This window comes from Rhamphochromis sp. 'chilingali' (assembly GCF_963969265.1).
Source record: "Rhamphochromis sp. 'chilingali' genome assembly, chromosome: 20".
Taxonomy (NCBI): domain Eukaryota; kingdom Metazoa; phylum Chordata; class Actinopteri; order Cichliformes; family Cichlidae; genus Rhamphochromis; species Rhamphochromis sp. 'chilingali'.
Genome location: NC_137947.1, coordinates 24,215,494 through 24,230,182, shown reverse-complemented (window position 1 = coordinate 24,230,182; position 14,689 = coordinate 24,215,494). Strand labels below are relative to the sequence as shown.

At 38.7% G+C, this 14,689-nt stretch overlaps 1 long non-coding RNA gene across 1 annotated transcript in view; it reads right to left on the bottom strand.

The window, feature by feature from the left end:
- Window positions 1-14,689, bottom strand: part of LOC308388058 — a 77,047-nt gene that overhangs the window by 61,528 nt on the left and 830 nt on the right. The window lies entirely within an intron of this gene.

The window sequence follows — 14,689 nt, the reverse complement described above, 5'->3', positions numbered from 1 at the left end:
AAATAAGACTAAGACAGGCTGTGTCTCCAAATCACCGCCCAGTCAAACCAAAACATAAACTAAATCCAGACTCCTCCGCCTGCCACAGTGTGGAAAGTTATACGTAAACAGAAGCTGCTCCTTTATATAAAGTGATATCTTTCTAATTAATGGCAATTAAAACGTAATTTGTTTTGAAATGTTAAAATTAGATACAATAGCATGCATGTGAAGAAAATGTGCCACCTCTGATCTTAGACTACTTTACTGTATGCAATAGACACATGACAATGAAAACTAGTGACATGGAGTCAAAAATGGAAATGTTTTAAAGTACAGGTGTGGTCAGAATTGGTTCATTTTGGTGACCAATGATTTTTGTTATGTTTTCGTCACTGAACGTCATTTTCGCCCTGATGAAAACAAGATGATAACGAAATCAAATTTAATGCACAAGGACAATAACGAGGATGAAATGTACTGACAATTTAATGTGTCAGATCCAATCAGACCCTAGATGCACACATATCAGCTGCCCCTGACAAACAGTATGGTGATGGGGTGGGAGGGCTTCAACCTGCTCCCAGTATCCCTGCATCTCGTGATGCGTTTTCACGTTTCAAATATCAACGCCTGGGACATACGCACACATTTTGGATTTGACGTAAAAAAAAAAACAAAACACTTTGAAAACTGCGTGGCACAACTTTCACCGTTAAAAACACAAACTTTTACAGAACAAACTTTTTTTAAACTAGATCTAAATTTGCTGTCAAAATTAACACTGTTAAGAAGATTAGACACACTTAGTCCAAAGTTACCATGACATGCACCCCCATGATGAATGTACTTATAACTTCTGCCACCTGTAATTCAACTAGTCACTTTGTTGTAGCATTTGCCCCCAAATCCCTACTGTATTCTTCTCCTTAGGTAAGTGCCAAAAATTATAGTTAGTTTAGACTTAATTTTAAAATTTAGGACCATTAAGCATTTTGTGTCTGCAGACTTAACACGATTTTTTAAATTCCTGCTTTCTAAGAACAGCCACAGCTGCTGTCTGCTTCAGTTCATGTTATTTCCAATGAGAGTTTCGCACAGTTTGAAAGTGCCTTCCGGTGCAGTTTCAACATTTGACTTTTGACAATTTGGACATAAAAAATTCACTCTTTTTTTTTTTCATTTTGATGTATCTGTGTGAAATTTGGTCAAATTTAGTCTATGAAAAGAGCCAAAAAGAGCTTTGGCAAGATCACAGTGAAGAAGCGAGTTAATGTACGTGCCAAAGAAGAAGAAAAAAAAAAGAGACAAATTGTATCAGATGTGAAAACGTTATTGTGGTCACTAGAGGCTATCAGATATAAAACCCAAGAATATAATGGCTCCACCCAAGTGCTGCATAGAAACATAAGATCTTCTGCCAGTCTGTGGTTGCCAGTGTCATTTATTTTGCTGTTGTCTGCTGGGGGTGGGCATCATCAACTTCCAGAGAAGCCCGGAAGCATCATTACTCAGAATTTGATGGCATTTTGAGTCAGTGAGGTACATGAGGTCAATGAACAAACTGCTCTCCATCATGGACAACATCATCACACCCTCTCCACTCCACACTTCCACACCACTTCCTCTCCCTCAGACTCAACCCCACAAAGAACGCTTCAGGAAACCCTTCCTACTGTTCTCTATGCTCTTCATACTGTGATAGGTGATGCACACCTGCCAGGGATAAGATCCCAAACATATTTTTGTGTTTGGGATCTTCATGCAGCTGCTTTTCTAGGATTTATAGCATACTTGTTATTTGTTAATGTAATTTACATTTCTCTCTTATGCGCTGTCAGTCTTACTTTTACAGTTTTTTTGTCACTGTTACTACCTCATCATATAAGGTGCCTGTGGCATTTGTAATGTTAACTGTGTTGTTTTTTTGTTGTTTATTATAGACAGCCCTATTTTTATCCATCTATAAAAAATGTGAAAAGGTTATCGAGTGACTCCTTTTTGCTAAAGGCTATGCCTAGTATAATGCTGTTTTCAATGGAAATATGTCTAAATGCATAACCTTTGTGAAACAGTTCATCCTATTCTGAAACTGCTTTTTGGTTTTTCAAATATTCCAGGCAGTCCAGAAGTCCTGAGTGTTGTCACAGGACCATAAAAAGTTGAGTAGGTTGCCTTTGATATTGTTTTACATGTTCCTACATATCTGTCACAGTCTTTTCATCCCATGTCAGGCTTAAAATCACTTTCCCGTGTCTTCTTGAAAGTCTGGTTGTAAGTCTAATTATAAAAACAACACACACATGCTTAATGGTCTTTGCTAGTTAGAAAAAATTGCAGCAATAATAGCATTTCAGTCTAGTTTTGGGAGTTTGTAAGCTACAGTAGTTTGCAGATACTGAAAGAATTGAGGCCTGGGTATTCAAAAGTGTTATACACAATTTATGGTACATTCAGAGCGGTCGAGACAAAAACATCCCAGAAGATTTAGGAGAACAAGTCAAGGCATCCCAGTTTACTATTTACTATTGTTTATTCTATTTCTGTGTGAAGTGTAGTACTGTGGGAATCGATTTCATGTGAATGGAAGTTACATATAGATTATAGTCCTGCATATAAGGAGAGTTTGTCACTTTTTTGTTTAGGTAGAGGTCGGTTTCCTTTACAGAGTGGATTAAGAAATGAATGAAGAACTAAAGATGTGCAGTTGCCTCTTTGTCCAATGCAAACTTCAACTGCAGCCCAATCAATATTCATTAAAAAGGATCCACACATATCCACACACACATGGAATTAGTCTAACACATCGTCACAGCTCCCTCAATTGACCCGATCCACTCTGTGAACCAGAACACGACTGTTTCTCACTGCTCTCCTCTATTGTTGCCTTTAAGTATGCCAATCAATACCTCCAGCTGACACTCGCCAACCACTCAGTCTCTTCATCCCCCAGGGGGTGTGGTTTCAGTGTGTAATCTCTGGAGATACCAGAGCTTCAAAGAACGCAGGGTTGCTGTGCTGGAGGGCACAAATCCACCCCGCCTGAAGTCCAACACACAGATGCTCAGTTGATTGGGATGATGTGGAAAACACTGCCCTCTGCTGATACTAACCCCACATTAACTAGGATCTACAAGTCATTTCTGTCTCTGGTATTTCATGTGTGTAAACTGTAGTTGTTTGTGAGATATTCACAATTAACAGTAATTACAAACTGACAATGCCTCTTTGCAGATATTAAATATAGAATTATTAAAAAGAAATTAATAGCAGCTTCAATATGGCATGGATATATACACTCACCAGCCACTTCATTATGTACACCTATTAAATTGCTCATTAACAAAAAATTCTAATCAGTCAAACATATAGCAGCCACGCTGTGCATCTAGCCATGTAGACATGGTCAAGATGACCTGCTGAAGTTCAAATGAAATATCAGAATGGGGAAGAAATGTGATTTAAGTGACTTTAAAAGTCACACAGTTGTTGATGCTAGACAGGCTGGTTTCAGAAACTCATTTTCCCACACAACCATCTCTGGGTTTACAGTGAATAGTCTGAAAGAGGCATCCTGAAAGTATCCAGAGTGCAGCAGTTCTCTGGGTGAAAATGCACAGTTGATGGCAGAGTTCAGAAGAGAATGGCCTGACTGCTTTGAGTCAAAAAGAAGACAACAGTACCTTGAAGCAGATACTCGTCAGAAGCAGAACACCACTGCAGGTGATTCTCCTGTTAGCTAAGAACTGAAAACCGATGCTACAATTCACATAGTCTCACCAAAATTGGACAATAGGAGACTGGAAAAATGTTACCTGACCTGATGAGTCTTGGTTTGTACTGTGGCATTTAGATTGCAGGTTAAGAATTTGGAATTTTGGAAAAATTGGACCCCCTTAGTACCAATTGGGCATCATTTAAACACCACAGCCTACTTGAGTAACATTGCTGACCATGTCCATCTCTTAAGTAATCACAGTGTACCCTCTCCTGACAGCTGACTCCAGCAGGATAACATACCATGACACAAAACTCAAATCACCTTAAACTCACCTCTGGGATGTGGTGGCACAAGAGATCTGCATTATAGATGTACAGATGACAAATCTGCAGCAAGTGTGTAATTTCATCATGTTAATATAAACCAAAATCTCAGAGGAATATTTCCAACATTTTGATGAATCCATGCCACGAAGATTTCAGGTAAATGGTTTCCAACGTAGCATTAGGAAGGTGTAACTAATGAAGTGGGCCTTTACAAGCGGGTTCTGGAGTAAACATGAAACTGTGTCATAAAGGCAAAGAAATAAGGTGTTGTGCAATGTGTTGTTAGATGTGTCATAAACCAAGATTTCTGTTAGTCATGGTTTCATACTCTTGCTGTCGTTGGAGCCCACAGTGCCCCCTCTGGTGTAAAAAATTTTAAAGGTCACCAGGCTTTCTCTGTTCTTGCTGCACGGCTCGTAAATAACCTGCAACATCAGATAAGAACCTGGTGACCAGTGACGGACATTAGACCAACTGTAAAACTGGATGCAGTTTGTTCGCACTAACCAAAACAGCTACTATCTTCATCTCATGCGGCCTCCCTGGCGCCAGCTGGATGCTCAAGGCAAAAGCTGACGGGAATAACAATTCTACATTAGATAACAAGACTGTGTTGTGACTTTATCCCTCTTCCTTCAAGGTTACCCGCGTCGACCGAAGACTGTTGACTTTTGCCTAACCGGGTGAAGGGACACTTTCTCTCGGCGGAACACGGAACACACACACACATGCATGTGCACTGACACAGACTCACCCCCCCCCACCCCCTCCAAACGCCTTCGAAGCTTATGTCTTCTATGTAGTGAGATGTGCGGATTCATGTGCTGAGGTGTGTTTTTTTTCTGTTCTCAAACTGATCTCCCTGTTGGAGCTCAGTCTGGGGGGAGTTATTTTTTCTCCTCGTCTTTCCTCATGTTGTGCATTTTCCATTGTTATACCTCTCTGACCAGTCTTCCCCATATGATGTTGTAATGTATGTATGGTCGGAAGGGTAAGATGGCGCTGGCAAAGGTCGGCAGCCTTAACCCAACAAATTTCCTACGCGTGGGACTAATAAAGGTTATCTTATCTTATCCAAAAATCGGTCAATTCTGCAATGTCTCAGGGTTGTTGTCAGTTAGACTGAGTGTTTTCTTACTACCTGTCCATCCATTCTCTTCTGTTTGTCACAGAGGGACTGGAGGCTATTCCAGCTACCACAGGGCGAGAGGCGGGGTACACCCTGGACAGGTCGGCAATTCCTAAGTATTAAGTTGAAATCAGTGAAATATTGAGGTAGAAGTGCTGAATACATATTTCCTTAAAAGACTGCAAGTTAGTAAACAGCAGTAAAACACATAAATTAAAGAATGCTGTTTGCCTCCAACTCTACCAGCAGGTAGAGACAGAGTGGTGGTGTAGTTGTATGCCTAAAGATGAAGGTTTGACAGACCCTGAAGGCTCAGAAAAGATGATGATTATTTTTAATGTTTTTTTTTTCTTTTTTTTAAATTTTGGTGTGAAAAATGACCTAGTGTACAACAATAAAATCACTTCTGTTTTAGCAAACTTATTATGTTCACAATTTGATGGTGTGTACATTTTTAATTTCCATCAGCCACTTCCCGGCATTAAACAGAATGCTGGAAATGTGTCTTTCTTAATATTTCTATATAAACTATATAAATATTCGCATATTAACATCCTGAAAACCCCGAGAACTACAGTGTACAGACAGTAAGCTGATTTATATGTTGGGTATCATGTCAGTGCTTTTCCACTAGGTGGCGATATAACTCTGTGTATAACTCTTGATTCAACGCTCCACCTCCATTCAAAAAGTAAAACGTCGTGTGCTGTAGACACTTCCTAGTGTCTAAATCGTAAAACTATCAGGTTTACTGTTAAAAACAATCTTCAACCACTTCAACACAAACCACCAACAAACAAATACAGTATAAATACAGTATACCACCTCAGTTTTTAAGCATGACACACGAGAAGTAAGTCAGCAAGTGCACATGCACGTGTCCTCTTCATTGCAGTGCTATGGCTTTGACCTTTGACCCTTTTTCACTCCGTTCCCATTTCAGGAATCTGCAGTATCATCAGCTCAATGAAATAAAAGACAAATATGTAAATGCACATTCTGCAAAAATTTTGCATGAAAAGATAAGTAATCGACAAGTGAAGACTGTTTTCATCCTTTTCTGAATGCACGTTCAGGCTCTGCCACTACCACTTCCTCTCCTGTAAAGCCACTAGGTGCAGTTCTTTACTGGAAACCAGTAGCTCTGACTAAAAACACCACAGTAGTAGTGAACAGTGCACTTGTGGCAACGGTTAGTTATCAATAAGTTGCACAGTGTGAGACAGTTAAACCCTCAGTGCCAACTACCCAAGAACTGTCACACATTCTCCATCTTCTCAGCTTCATAGAGCAGCAGCTTACTGGAAACCCTGTAACTGTAAACTAGCGTGGCCAACCAAAAATACCTGCCTACTATGGGTTTGAGAGACCACTCTTACAAGAACAATTCTTAGTTGAGGAAGAGAATTTGCTTGTAAGTACAAGTGCTGATATCAGACATGGGAGTGTTTCCTGTTAAGATATGCAAATGAATTTGTTGCTAGGGCTAAAGTTACTGCAGATTCTTAGGCAGGATGAAAACATTAAGTTTAAAAGTTACAGGTGGTCCAGCTATTATACAGAACTGCAGGTCTAGAAGCATGCGCCCTTCACACGCATTGCTCGGTCTTCCCTAAAATTAGTTAAACAATCAGACTCAACATTTCAGTGTCAATATCAAACTATTAATAAATGTTAAAAATCTGCATACATTGCATTCTGCTTCCTTCTGCTCTTTTTTTCTTTTCCCTGCTTCCACTAAAACCTGCAAAGTCCTTCTTTTATAACTACTGTGCATACTTCCAGAAACATCAACTTAACACAACCCTGGCCCTTTGAATGCTCTGCGAGAGATTTCTTCTGTGTAATCAATACAATACAATATAATATCTTGAAATGCTTGACACTAATCCCCCCCAAAAAAGCCATAAAAAACATAAACTACTGGTTGAAATTCTAGCTGTCACTCAGTGACAAAATCACAGTGTGATTTCTGCACGGGGGAAGCTCTGTGCAGCCATATCTGAAACTTTCTGAGAAACAGAAAGGAATGAAAACAGCCTACCCACCCTGCTTAGAGGTAAAGTAAGGCAACTATCAAAGAATATATTTCAGGTTCTGAGTTTGTAAGATTGGACAGAATAAGACAGAACTGCTGCTCACATGTTAGGCTGTCTCCAAAGCAACTGTACTTTCACTTTTAGCTAAGAAAGGATAAAAGGTTAAATCTGGCCACAGGAGCAACAGGTATGCACATACAGTGCACCCACTCACTCACAGTGTGCACAAACACCTTCACAAAAGTCTTAACACTTTTACACGTGAATCAGTGGATAAAGAAAAGCTTTATTTTAAGCTCTCCAAGGCAGGATATCTCGTTCGCATCATGAGAATTTTCCATGAAACAAAATTTGTGGTTTTCCTTGTTTAAAAAGGTGTTCTTTTTCAACATCTCACATGGTCAAAGCCCATTGGTTAATCAGAAATGTGCAAAACAACTCCCATCAAGCTGCAAACAAGGCTTCTTTTTTAGTTCCTGAAAAGCTGAGATGAGAGAGATAAGAGTGTTTTAGGCCGCCTGAGGCCATTATTTCAAAATCGAGGCTTGATGGTGACAGAAGAGGAAGTGCTGCTGTCCCATGGCTGTGACTTACGTGAGTGACTGCGAATGTGTTTGCATTACCAGGCTGTGGTGAAGAACAAAATTCACACAATTACCAGGTACAAAGGCTTAAAGTAAAAAGAGACTCCAATGACACAGAAGACTCAAGTATCGTCTCAGCCAGCCTCTTCACAGCATAGCAAGAATCACTAATGCTGCAGACTTGAAAATCTGGTGCCAAACAGCTCGGAGAGCTTTTAGCACATTTCATTTCATTTGAAAGAAAAAAATGTTTGTTATTCTGCATCTTTAAATTCATCTACTTCATCAGTGCTCAAACATATTTGCATAGCTTTCTTATTGTACAGAAAAGTAAAGACATAACTTTTTTTGTTTAACTTTATTAACTTTCTTGCTACTATTTCAAAAAGAACATCCAGCATTAAAGAAGAAGAAGTTGATAGACCTGGTACCTGCAACAAGGGAGTTAGGGGGTGGTGGGCGGGATTCAGTCCTATGTTTGTCACCAGAGCTAATGCTTTTGATATCTTTTGATTGTGAAAATCCAATGATATTTGGGATTTTTGTGGTTGGGTTTACAGGTAGACTCCATATGTACCAAGGCCTGCTGTTCTTCCAGGACTAACAGGTGCAGCTAGCACACCTACAGGTGTCCTATCTTCAATCTTCACATGCCAAAGAAGGACACTCACAAGCACAGCAAAAACTACACATGGAAGATTGCAATTGGTGCAGCTCCAATTCATTGATAAGGCAGTGAGCCGCAGGTATGGAAGTACCTGTTTGCATTCAAAGAGATTACAATAGAATGACAGCTCAATATGGAAATTATGTAATCGCCCTTTTCAGATGAAGAGAGAAAAGACTTCCAATTTAGAGAAGGCCCTTAAAGATTTGGCTTAACACACTGTATACTGTAATAGCTACACCCTTTTTGCACACGCCCTTCTTCTTACTCAGCTATTTATCAATAGTGACTTATATGTATATAAAGTCATGTATATATTGTATCTATTTCTTACTTAGTGTATTGTCTGTCTTTGTTAGTTTTTATACTGGAGCACTGTAACAAAAATAATTTCCCCTAGGGATCAATAAAGTATCCTGATTCTGATTAAACTAGCATAAGCTAGCAAGATGAGAATGTCCACCCTCACCATCTTGGATGAAAAAAGAAAAAAATATCACCAGTCATGATAGGTGGCTACCCTGAAATGGAGTTAGTTCCTGTTTAAAGGGAGTTTTTCCTTCCCACTGTCCCAAAGTATTTGCCCATAGGGGGATGTGTGACTGTTGGGCTTTCTAATATTGTCACGTCTTTACCGTACAATATAAAGCACCTTGAGTTGACTGTTGTTGTGAATTGGTGCCATATAAATAAAGCTGAAAATTAATTGTGTCGCAGAGAGGCTACTGTGTCTATGAAAAAACTCACGCTCTTTGGCTAACGAGTTGTCAATCACAAGTTGATCCTTCACATTGAAATGTAGTATTTCGAAACAAAACAGACTTTAACTTTTGTTTCTTCTTTGGTTTGTTTGTTTGTTATTCAGTATGACACAAAATGAGCCCATAAACATAACCATCAACAGGAACGCCTTTACAGAGGTCAAATCAGAAAGTTGTTTTCTTGTAGACTTCTATAGGCCAAGAAGATCTACAGCTATCGCCAACTAGTGGCCTCCAGATAAACTGCCGTATCGGCTTTATTTTTCCGACCCAGAAGCTACGTCCATGTTTTATACTGCATATGGTAGTAACATTAGCTACTCAGCCACCACCCTAACATCTCAGCTTGCGTCACGTTAACATTTTTGTTCCACACTGTCCCTGCTTGTATTTACAGAAATGTGATTTTTATAAATGTTCATGTTTCTGAATAAACATGAGTAAAAACCTACAGTACGGGTGGTTTTTCCAAGCCTGCAGCACTTCCTCACTCCGTACTTAGTAATGAATCCAACAAAATTCCATCGCAGATACAAATTTTGTGACCGCACAGGCAGTTGTGCAATGGTTGATAATCACCTACCATGGTCGTCGCAGTAACAGGCCTCTCTAAATCTTGGTGGTTAATATCAAAACGCTGCATCTTTGTAATTTTTGTGGTTTTAAATTTCTGACAAATACACCCTGGAGATTCTCTACTGCTTGACTGTAACTAAATTTGGGCAGCAGGAACCTAGCCGTTCCACGCCACTTAGTCATTATGATATGTACAGATATGAGGCTGGTATATTCCACTGTAATTTTTAGGAAGTTTAAAAAAAAATCCAAAATGTCATACTGCGCCTTTTAGACCAATTTGAGACCCTAAAACTCTTCACTGAAACTGCTACAGCTGGAAATGAAAGTGGCTGCTGAGGGAAAATCCACTGTTAAAGTGTCAAGAAAAGCCGCTTTACATCTGTGAATCGATCCACTGCGGTTGTGAGAAGGTTTCATCAAGACCGAAGGTGGTAAAAGAAGAGGAACAAGATACTACTACAGCTGAAGTGAGAGCTTTAAAATAATAAGTATAAGTACAAGATTTTTGAATGACACGGACAATTACAGAATACAGACTTGTGTGGAATCTAATCTTTCCCTCCTAATATAAATAATACCTAATAAATACAGGTTAACAAGTGTTTGTTTTTTGTAATATTAATCTATGTGAAATTTAAAGTCCTTTCATTTCTAACCCGAGTAATGAGACACAATTATTCAGGCTCACTTAGGAGCCAGTAAAAATTACACATGTGACAGCAAGATGACTCGAGTGAAATTTCAGTATGTCTGCGGTGTGTGATGTAAAAGCTGCCTACTCATTTGCTTTTGGTCGGTGCACAAATAGACACATGGTTTACTTTCATTTGAATGAGCCATCTGTGGTTTGCATCTCTCAATGCAACATGAAGAGCAGAAGTAGCCTTTACAGTCCTCTGCTGACTGCATGCTCAAAGAAGTGAAGCAACCTAGCCACAACCCAGTACAGGCGAGGGTAACAGCTCCTGAAGTGAACCGAGTCGTACATGTGGATGTTTTGCTCGTATGCTACGATGCTCTAATCTCAGTAAACTGGTCAATGCATAAAGGTGCTAGTACCAAATCTAAGGAAAATTGTCACCAGATTCTTCAGTTCTCCTCATCTCTACAGAGTATGTCAGAGTGCTGCAGCTCACTGTTTCGATTTTCCCAAGTGTGAATACATTCTTCTTAGAGTTGGACACAGAAGCATAAATCTTATCTTATTAACTCATTCACTGCCAGCCACTGGCAGTGAATGAGTTAAACCCATTGACTCATTCACTGCAATTGACGGCTATAGACGTCAATGGCAGTGAATGAGTTAAGTTATTCTGTATCTGCTAGAAATGTAAATTTGTCTACTGAATTCTTGCAATAGTTTCAAAGTTGCTATTTAAGCTTCTTTCCGCGGCCCTAAAGTGACCAAAAATGAATTCATGGATTAAAATGAAAACAAAAAAAACAACCAGATACAGACTTAGTGTCTGTGTTTGTTTGTTTTTTCCTTCTTGCCGTCCTGGGTATGAATCCACCAGTTGAGGCCTTTCTGTGCAGTTGATTGTTCTCCCTGTGCCTCAGGGCACTCCAGTTTCATCTCATGCTCCAAAGCATGTATGCTAGGTTAGTTGGTGGTTCTAAATTGGCCGCAGTTATGAATGTGAATGTGAATGAGTGTCTTTCTTGGTGTGTTGACTGAACAATAAACTGGCAACATGTCCAGGATGGATGACTGAATGACACGCAGTTCACTACACAATCTTATTTTTAACATTCTTTTTTTTAGAACCTACTGTGTGGTGGATTCTTTGAATTCTTCTGGTTTTGACCTCAATGAATTATGATGCTGTTGAAAAGAAGTCTCAGCATGAACATGGGTTAGACTGATTTGCCCGCCTGTGGCTTTCAGTAGGGTTTCACTTTGCATCAGTCATTTGGATCCTGTCTCTTTCTTGGTTCTGTATTTTCCTTCAACACACAAACAGATTTTAAATTCAGCTGAATCTCACCTGCCTTTAAGAATGTAGTTGAACTTAAATGACCCTCACAACTTCAACTCTTGCCTTTCTCTACTTTTGCCTGTGTTTCTATAGCAACTTTGCATTTATATTTCCCCTAATTTGTCTAGATGAAGGCAGAGCACACACATAGCAACCTGTAATCAGTCAGTTCCTGCTTTGACTTCATTTCCATGCTTACCTACTCACAACACAGCTATACACAAGAGCGGCCTTTCTTGTCATTATGAACACAACAATGTGACTTCTCTGTGATTCAGTAATTCCTAGAGGGCAAAAGAAAGTTTATTGCATCAAGTCACACTTTTCTTTGTCACATTGTGAACAGATTCACAGTAAAATATACTGTAGAGACTCTTTACTTCATTGAAAACCACTGTGTGGCTGCTGTTGTGAGAATTGTAATTAAAAGTACGTGACCACTTGCTGAGTTGCAGAATTTCTCACACAGAGGCGAGAGAGGTGCACAAGCTCTATTCTTCACATCTTGAGAAACCTGCTTCCCCTACAGCCCTTTGACTTGCTCAGCATTCAGTATTACAACATCAGCAGATAAATAATGACATGACTTTAAATTATCGCTATTACAGGAACACATTTAAATGTTAAATGTTTTAAATATAATCTTTCACATTTGTCTCAGTTTTTGACTTGAATATATAAAGTGCACAAGTTTGAGCTCTGCTACTTCCTCCTGCTAAGCTTCCAATTTAGGTACTGTGGATGCAAAATGGTGCAAGTGACAAGAGGAAGTTTCTACAATACAGCAGGTCACTAGGCAACACAAAGAAGAAATGCATGATTGTGTTTGTTACAAAGAGTGCTGAACAAACACACCGATCATAATAGGTATAAATAATATATTCAAATAGGCTTCCTCCTATTGTCTGCCTCTCACACACATACACACATACGTTTTCATGCTCACTCTCACAAATGTGCAGCTTCCCTTCCTCTCTCTCCTTCAAACGCACTCACTCAATATTCAGCTCATATCCGGGATGGTAACTCTATACTTCTCTGACTCCAGCCACATGAATGAAGAAAATAGGGACAGGGAAACCCCATGTCACTCATTATGAAACTCACACACGCTTTACACCAGAGTTAGTCTACATCTTTACTCTTAATGAGTCCAAAAAGCAGAGAAACGAGGGGGTGCTAGGATAACTGCCAAAAGAAAATCTGAAAAAGAAAGTTAGTAGAAAGCTGAGTGCTGTTTCTTTAGCTCTGTAAGCTGAATATGAAGGAAAATCAAGTGGAAATATGAGAAAAGCGAGAGAAGGGAAAAACAAAGCTTGGAAAATATTTGTTCCAATTTCACATCAATGCAGAACATGTGGTGAAATTTCAGCCAACAAATTGCTTATTTGTTTAAGCTGTCACTGGAGCGCCCCCTTTAAGAGCAAAAAACAAATTAACCCTACCTAATTTGAAAGCAAAGATGCAAAAAAGAGCATCAAAATAACCACAAATATGAGACTGATCTTGTTTTTTTATACAATAACTTCTGCTCAGCTATTAATTATGAGGTCCCTGGCCAGAGGTTTTTGGAAATAAGTGTGTTCAAACCGCATGAAAAATGACATAAAGTAATTATTTGATTTCAAACAACCTCAATAACTCTATAATAAAAAAAGAAAAAAAATGGAAAGAGCCACCATTTAGTGTTAGTGTACCTCTTTTGGTCAATATTGTTTTAAGGTAGACCATAAAATTAACATCATGCTGTATTAGGAAATAAATGAGAAACCAGCAATCAAGACCATTAAATCAATTGGAAAATGTTTACAGAGGTCATAAATGGAGAAGTAGGGTCGTTTTCCCACTTGATTTTTATTTTTGGGATGACCTAAACACAAGATCCATCAGAGTCACGGAGAGCATATACAAGTAAAATAAATAACTGCATATAATAAAAGTGTAGTTTTGTTTAAAAAAAAAATCCTACATTGGTCGGATTATTATAATTATTTTGATGGTGAAGCACAAAATACTTGTATGTCAGAGCTGTCTTTTTAATCATTTAGAACTGCAAAATTACTTCTTATATTCTGTGTATTTATTTATTCATTCTGGTAGGGGTAAGGTGTAGAGGTGGGAATCACCATACATCCCACGATACGATATTATCACAATACTTAACGCACGATATGATATTATTGCAATTTTTTTTGTAATATTTTGCGATATTCAGATTCTGTACATAAAGGTAAACTTTATCAATATTCATTTTATCTAATATCAAAGTCTCACACTCAGTCATTCTCTCATTTCAGTCAGTTTTATTGTTGACAAACTGAACGGTTTGTATTACAGTCTAGTCCAACTTAACTGAATGCAACCATCTGGTACAATTATAGCTATTCTGAACTATGCAATTTATGAAAACTATGCAGCCCATTCAGCAACTGAAGAATTTGAAAGTAAATTAAAACAAAATATAATTTTACATTAGATAAAAAAGTTTTAAACTTAATTAAAATAAAACATGTCTTAAATTAAAATAAGTAAACTGTCATGTTTATTGCTGCCAAAAAAAGTTAAACACATTTGGACAGTGAAGGAACGTCAGGATTCTTGCTCAGAAAAAGGAGCTGATCAACATGCTCTGAAGTCAGAGCACAAAAACCTTTTTTGTAACAAAATATCGAATTCTGCTGTCCCTGTATCGATACATTATTAGCAAACAAAATATCACGATACTACACAGTATCGATTTTTTTCCCCCACCCCTAGTAAGGTGGGTGTTCTCAGGTTTTCAAATCCGAATAGCTTTACTCGTTTCCGACAGCACCTGAACGCACCTCTCCCAGTTGCTTCCTTCGCTACGGCAGTTTTGGTTCATAATGAAGAGACGCTCACTGCGCTCTGGTTTGCTTTTTTCCAGGAGGTGACGCTCGCCAA